Source organism: Pseudophryne corroboree, chromosome 6 (assembly GCF_028390025.1).
Source record: "Pseudophryne corroboree isolate aPseCor3 chromosome 6, aPseCor3.hap2, whole genome shotgun sequence".
NCBI classification, from domain to species: Eukaryota; Metazoa; Chordata; class Amphibia; order Anura; family Myobatrachidae; genus Pseudophryne; species Pseudophryne corroboree.
Window position 1 is genome coordinate 64755800 of NC_086449.1, and position 8044 is coordinate 64763843.

The following is an 8044-nucleotide window of genomic DNA, read 5'->3' on the forward strand; positions in this document are numbered from 1 at the left end:
ACAGCAGGGCGCACACGCTAAGCAATTTTACACAAAACTATGCTATTTTTCTCACGGGCGAACAAAGCTTTTCAATCGCTCTGCTGATCATAGTGTGATTGACAGGAAGTGGGTTTTTCTGGGCGGAAACTGACCATTTTCAGGGAGTGTACTAAAAAACACAGGTGTGCCAGGTAAAAACGCAGGAGTGGCTGGAGAAACGGGGGAGTGGCTGGCTGAACACTGGGCGTGTTTGTGACGTCAAACCAGGAACTAAAAGGGCTGAGGTGATCGCAATCTAGGAGTAGGTCTGGAGCTACTCAGAAACTGCAAGGAAATACTTAATAACAGAATTGCTAATCTTTCGTTAGCAATTCTGCTATGCTAATATAGACTCCCAGAGGGCGGCGGCTTTGCGTTTGCATTTCTGCTAAAAGTAGCTAGCGAGCAAACAACTCGGAATGAGGGCCATAGCCCCTACTATGGGAGAACTGTTCAACGACATTCTCCGCAATAACACAATCTTTCCACATTTTAATAATGCACATACAGTCCTAATTCCCAAACCACAACGAGACACCCAACAAATTGACTCATATAGACCGATCACGTTACTTAACTCGGACATTAAATTACTGACAAAAATTATGGCGGACATACTTCAGCTGCTGCTTCCTCAGCTTCTTACAGATCACCAGCTGGGGTTTGTCCGTAACAAACACTTAGTTAAAGGAATCCGAACAACAATAGCAGTGGTGGGGAAATCTTATGGAGAATCTAGCACTCAAAATATTCTTTTAAATTTAGATACAACTAAGGCGTTTGATACTGTCCTGTGGCCGCACTTACTTTGGGTTCTCCACGTACAACAATTTGATCCTGTTTTCATTAATTTTATAAAATACATCTACACTAGCCCTTCCACCTCTTTGCTAATAAATGGATGCTGTAGCAACCCAATTGTTATGTTGAGGGGCACCAGACAGGGCTGCCCCCTTTCCCCTATTTTATTCAACTTAGCCATAGATCCACTGCTCCGAATTTTACAAGTTGGTAACTATTTTCGGTGAATTAAGATTAGTCATGAGGAAATAAAGCTAACCATTTTCGCGGATGACATCTTGTTGTTTGTAAGTGACCCTTCTGAGTCTCTTGATAGAGTATTTTCTCTTTTGGCTGACTTTGGACTGGTGTCTGGATTCGTAGTTAACACGTCTAAATCAGTGGCGTTTCATCTCGGAAACCCCTCATCTCGTGTTTCGTTTAAGTCCAGCATCCCTATAATGTGGGCTCACAAACACTTTACTTACCTTGGGGTTAAAATCTCTCATAATCCTTTCCACCTTTATGACCTTAATTTTTCTTCAGTGATGCGCTCCATAGCAACAGAACTAGACGGCTGGAAAAATTTGTTGTCATATTTGGGTAGGGCTAATCTTATTAAAATTAATTAATTTCCAAAATTAATGTTTCTAATACAAGCGCTTCCCTACGTGATTTGTAATAAAGACGCAAAGTCGATTAATCGATTAATGTGGCGCTAATTCAGCAGCGTTATTTCATTGTCTTTGGGATTGCCCCATAATCCGAAGTTTTTGGGTTCAGGTCAGAAAATATTCAATTGATAATTTGGTTAATTATATCCCTATGGCACCTGAATGGGCTCTGTTTGGCATGCTTCCTCCCAATGCTCGCACATCGCATAGCGGCAAATGTCTCTTGTTAGCTATAGGAGCGGCGGCCTGCAAGACCATTCTACAAACCTGGCTACAACCATCTCAGCCACTATTATCACTTTTTAAAGCTAAATTACATTATTCAGAATGCAGTGGGTTGAAGTAGTTCTGGCTAGGGGGGCTAATGTGGAGAGGTTCTTCCTAATGTGGGAAACATATATAGCCACCTTATCATTACGAATACGAACACAAATTCATAATAGCCTAAAAGACACGACTTGGTACATGTCACAAATGGAAGCAAATGACCCTCCGATTCCACCGATTGGTGGATAATAGAAGCAGAACTAAGTGTCTTAAATGAGGCCTATTTTGACCTAGGGGGTGGTGCGGGGATGGCGGGGCACTGGTGGCACGGCAAATATTGACTATGATTGTAATTATCCTGATTTTTGTTCAAATATAATATGTGCATATGTATACATATATATAGTACCTCATTTGTGACATTATATTATTTAACAGTATAAAGAGGTCTCATATTTCATGTTAATGCATGTTGATTTCCTGTAGTCCTGAAAACTTTCTTTTGATTTGTCACAATGATTTGAAATTGGATTATTGATGCTTCAATAAAAAAAATTTAAAAAAAAAAACCGAACAGCCCATTTCAATATGTTTTGAGTGAGGGGAGCCCAGTCATGCAGGGCAGTACTGTCTAAAGCAGGTTGAGCCAGTGGATTTCAGCTCAGGGAAAACAGCACAACCTGTAGTCGGTATGGCAACTGGAAGTATTTCCCCAGCTAAAACTACCCTGTTTCATCTGATGTGACAGATTGAAGGGATATCTGGGCCTTGGTTGACACTGCCAGTGAATTGTCTATCGTCTCTGCTAACCTGGTTCCTCCCCGGTCTGGCCAGGTTCTCTTCCTGGTAAAAGTGCTATGTATACTTGGGGACATAAAAGAATACCCACAAGTGCACCTGCAGACGGCCAGTAAATATGGTAGCCACAGATCATCTAAACCTCCTTATCCAGTAATCCTGGGCCGGGACTTCCTACTTTTACAGGAGGTTGTTACCTGGCATGACATTGGCTGACATACAGAGGCTGAGCTGTCTCAGGGGCCAAGATCTACTGGAGGCCAAGGTTGTATGACTGTAAAGCCCTCTCTTGCCAGTGAGCAGCAGCAGGAAAGTGAGATTGAGACACATTGGTCCCCCATTGGTGAAAGTGTGTCTTTGCAGGGCTTTCGGTGAGATCAACAGAATGACGCAACTGGTCCAATGCTTTTTAAAATGGGATTGTGGTTAATGGTTAGGTAAACTCTGCTTTACCACCTGAAGTTGTACCTTTGTCATGAAAAAATGATTTGTTTTACCTTGTAACTTACTTGCAAGGTAAAAGGGTAGACCAGTTGCTGGTTCCCCGAAAACAGCTGATATTGAGGGCGGCTCACATGCATTTATAGAGTGGCCATTTAGCGGAGGAGAAAACTCTCCAGCGTATCCAGCTATGGTTTTTCTGGCCTGGCATTCATGCCACAGTAAAACATTATTGTCAGGAATGCCCAGTGTACCAAAAGACCACACCCCAGACAGAATTTAGGGAGCCCTTGGTTCCCCTGCCTATCATATTCATGCCTATTGAGTTAATTTTTATGGATCTGATGGGGTGGTAGACTATATATGCCACCAGGTACTCGGAGGCCATACCACTATGTAACATGAAATCTAGCACTATTGTCTGGGAATTGTTGATGCTGTATACCCATCTAGGAATACTAAAAGATGTCCTGGCAGACCAAGGTACTCCTTTTGTGTCGGTTAGGGTCTCCTGCCCTGTGCTGCCACGTCGTCATGGCAACTGGGAGACAAGTGCTAGCGGAGTAACCTGAGCGCAGCTGATACTCCGGTTCGGGTCTTTTGCTGTGCAGTGGTTACAGGCTCTGTGCACGGCAGGGGATCCGGTGCTGGTTTTTGTGCTCACAGTCTGTGAGGTCTGAGTGGGGCGTGGACAGCACCTGCTTTATAAACCCTCTTCTCAGGTTAGGCAGATGCTGCTGAATCTTTGTTGGTTAGTCAGTTCCTGAAAGTTAGCCAGTACTGTGTAGCTTTGTATTTGTTGTTGCTTACTGCAAATAGGCCTGGGGATTTGGTACTACACTCTGCCAATCCAGACCTAGCAGTAAGACTGGAGTCCGTCGTTTAACTTGCTGGGGTTCTTTTGCTACTCTGTGAACTTAGCAAGTTTGCGGCTGTATTCTCAGACTTGCCTGCCTAAATCCTTTCTCACTGTGCAAGGTGTTCAGGTGTCAGTTTAGTGTCAGTAAGCTGAACCTGTGCACTGCAAGTGAGGATTAGGATTGTGGAGACTCTCCTTGTGTCTATTATTCCATCTCTGACCAAGGAGTTTACTGCCACACCCGTTGGTAACCCTTTAGGGTTTTGCTGTTGCCCTTAGCAACAGCATTTCGGGTTCTCTACGTATTAAAACACAACATCTTGCTTTTTCCATCTGAGCATTCCTAATACTAGGGAGACACCCAGTTTCTTAGCCTCTGGGCTTCTCTGTTCACTTTGTGTTTATTTTGTTACCCTATCACCTTCTGTGTATGTAATGTCATATTCCACAGTCTGTCTGTGAGTTCATTTGTTTTGCATCCCTCTCCGTTCAGACACCAGTGCATTCCTGCAGGCACTGGTGTGCATAACAGTTCAGACACCAGTACATTCCTGCAGGCACTGGTGTGCATAACATATTCAGCAGCCTAATACTCCTGTTGAAATTTTGTGGGAATATGAAGCATATCCCTCAAAATACGTTGCAACAGGTGGTCGATCAGGTGCAGGTCCTGACTCGACAATTTAATGATTTGTCCATTAAAATGCACACCTCCCAGGCCGCTGGCGGAGCTCCCGCAGCAGCACCTTCAGGGGTTAAGGAGCCGAAAGTAAATCTTCCGGATCGTTTTTCTGGAGATCGCTCGCAGTTCTTTTGTTTTAAGGAGAGCTGCAAGCTATATTTCCAGCTTAGGCCTCAGTCTTCTGGGTCGGAGATTCAGCGGGTGGGCATAGTGATTTTCTTGCTACAAGGAGACCCACAGGTCTGGGCATATGGGTTGCAGCCTGACTGCCGTCGCTTAAAAGTGTTGATGTTTTTTTACGGCACTGGGCATGTTGTATGATGACCCTGACAAGACGGCCTCAGCCAAGGCTCAGATTTCGATCCTTAAGCAAGGGCGAACGCCAGTTGAGGTTTACTGTACGGAGTTTCGGAGGTTGGCCCATGATACCAAGTGGAATGACCCAGCCCTGAGACACCAGTACCGAAGAGGTCTTTCTAACCAGATAAAAGACCAACTGGTACAATATCCCTTGCCTGATAGCTTGGATCAGCTCATGCAGTTATCCATCCGGGTGGATAGACGGCTGAGAGAGCGTAGGCTTGAAAGGGAGACTGAGGTTTCCTTCTTTCCCAAGGGAACCTCAGACTCTGAGGAATTTTCCGAGGAGCCTATGCAGATTGGGGCTAACCGCCTCTCCTCACGTGAGAAGACGCGGAGGAGACAGCAGGGGTTGTGTTTGTACTGTGGGAATAAGGGTCATGTGGTAGTATCATGCCCAGAAAAGCCGGAAAACTTCAGGGCCTGAGGGTGATGGGAAATATCCTGTCAGGCCAGAAGTCAGAATTTCCCAAGAAGACTTTTATCATGCCGGTGACCTTGAAGATCCTCGGTCAAACTGTCAAGACTGAGGCCTTTGTGGACAGTGGGGCCGACGGGGTTTTTATGGACCGCCAATTCGCCCTGAAACACTCTGTTCCCTTAGTACCATTGGCATCGGAAATTGAGATGTGTGGGTTAAACGGGGAACCATTATCCCAGGGTAAAATTACCTCTTGCACTAGACAGATTTCTTTGTTTATTGGAGCCACACACTCTGAAAAATTGTCCTTTTATGTGACTGTCTGTACTTTTGCCCCATTGGTGTTGGGGTTACCCTGGTTAAGGGCCCACAAGCCTCAATTTGACTGGGTCTCTGGGGAGATTCTTAGTTGGGGTACTGATTGTTTCAGGAGTTGCTTGAGCCTTCCAGTCAGGCTCTCGCAGCTAAGTTTGCCAGGATTGCCAGGGTGTTATCCAGATTTTGCGGACGTGTTCTCCAAAAAAGTTGCAGAGGTACTACCTCCCCATCGCCCCTATGACTGTGCCATTGATTTGTTGCCGAATGCTAAGCTTCCCAAGAGCAGGTTGTACTCCTTGTCACGTCCTGAGACTCAGGCTATGGCAGAGTACATTCAGGAGAACTTGGCTAAGGGATTTATCAGAACTTCACAGTCTCCAGTTGTGTCGGGGTTCTTCTTCGTGGGTAAAAAGGGCGGTTCGTTGCGACCCTGCATCGACTTCAGGGAATTGAACCGTATCACGATTAAAAACTAATACCCACTGCCTCTCATTTCGGTCTTGTTTGACCAGCTTCGTACTGCCACCATTTTTTCTAAGATTGACCTACGTGGTGCGTACAATCTAATCCGAATAAGAGAGGGGGATGAATGGAAGACTGCCTTTAATACCCACTCAGGGCATTATGAATATTTGGTGATGCCTTTTGGGCTCTGTAATGCCCCGGCAGTCTTCCAGGATTTCATGAACGATGTGCTCAGGGAATATTTGGATAGATTCTTAGATGTATACTTAGATGACATCCTAATCTTCTCCAATTCCCTGGAGGAACATCGGAAGCATGTACGATTAGTCCTCCAGAAACTCAGAGACCACCGGCTTGGGGCGAAGCTGGAGAAGTGCGAATTTGAAGTTCAGCAAATCGCATTTCTAGGATATATTATCTCCCCAGAAGGTTTCCAAATGGAGGGTTCCAAGGTACAGGCAGTCCTGGATTGGGTGCAGCCCACTAGTTGGAAGGCGCTTCAGCGTTTCCTGGGCTTTGTGAATTTTTATAGATGATTTATCGCTGGATTATCGTCTATACTGGCGCCCTTGGTGGCACTCACTAAGAAAGGGTGTTGCTCACTGGTCTTGTGAGGCCAAAGCGGCTTTTGCCCGTCTCAAAAGGGCATTTGTCTCGGCCAAGGTGCTGCGACACCCAGATCCAGAGCGTCCTTTTGTGGTGGAGGTGGATGCCTCTGAGATGGGTATTGGGGCAGTGCTCTCTCAGATGGGAGTGTCTGATAATCGCCTTCATCCCTGTGCTTACTTTTCCCATAAATTTTCGCCTGCCGAGATGAATTATGACGTGGGTAACCGGGAATTGTTGGCTATTAAGGATGCACTCGAGGAGTGGAGACACTGGCTTGAGGGGGCTAAGTTTGTGGTCTCAATTCTCACCGACCATAAGAATTGGGCATATTTAGAGTCAGTGAAGCGTCTCAATGCCAGGCAGGCACGATGGGCTTTGTTTTTTGCTCGCTTTAATTTTTTGATAACATATCGCCCTGGGTCAAAAAACATCAAGGCTGATGCGCTCTCGCGGAGTTTTGCTCCAATCCAGGAGACCACCGAGGAGCCGTTGCCCATTGTGTCCCCATCATGTATTAAAGTGGGCATTACCCAGGACCTCTTGTCATTAGTCCTTAGAGCACAGGAGCAGGCTCCTCCAGACCTTCCGGTAGGTCTTTTGTTTGTGCCTCCTAGGTTAAGATAGCGAGTGTTCCTGGAATTCCATGCCAAGAAGTCGGCAGGTCACCCGGGTATTGCCAGAACTCGGGAGTTGCTATCTAGGGCGGTGTGGTGGCCCTCGGTGGCTAAGGATGTGGATCAGTGGGTTCGGGCATGTGACATCTGTGCCCGAAATAAGACTCCTAGAGGGGTTCCTGTTGGCCCATTACATCAACTCTCTATTCCATCTAAGCCATGGACCCACATTTCAATGGATTTTGTGGTGGACTTGCCCAAATCCTCGGGGATGACAGCCATCTGGGTTGTCGTTGACAGGTTTTCGAAGATGGCGCACTTCGTTCCACTGGTTGGGCTGCCATCGGCAAGATGCCTGTCTGAATTATTTATGCTGCATGTTGTACGTCTCCACGGGTTGCCACTTGATGTGGTCTCTGACCGCGGATCCCAGTTTGTGGCCAAATTCTGGAGGGCATTTTGTTCCGATCTCCAGATTTCTGTCAGCTTGTCGTCAGGCTACCATCCGCAGTCTAATGGGCAGACTGAAAGGGTGAACCAGTCCTTGGAGCAGTTCCTCAGGTGTTATGTCTCCAAGTGTCAGACTGACTGGGTTGCTCATCTGTCCATGGCGGAGTTTGCCTATAACAACGCGGCTCACTCTGCTACAGGGATCTCTCCCTTCCTTTGTGTGTATGGGCATCATCCTAAGGCCAATTCTTTTGACCCCCTGGACTCCACGCCTGGTGGTTCCTC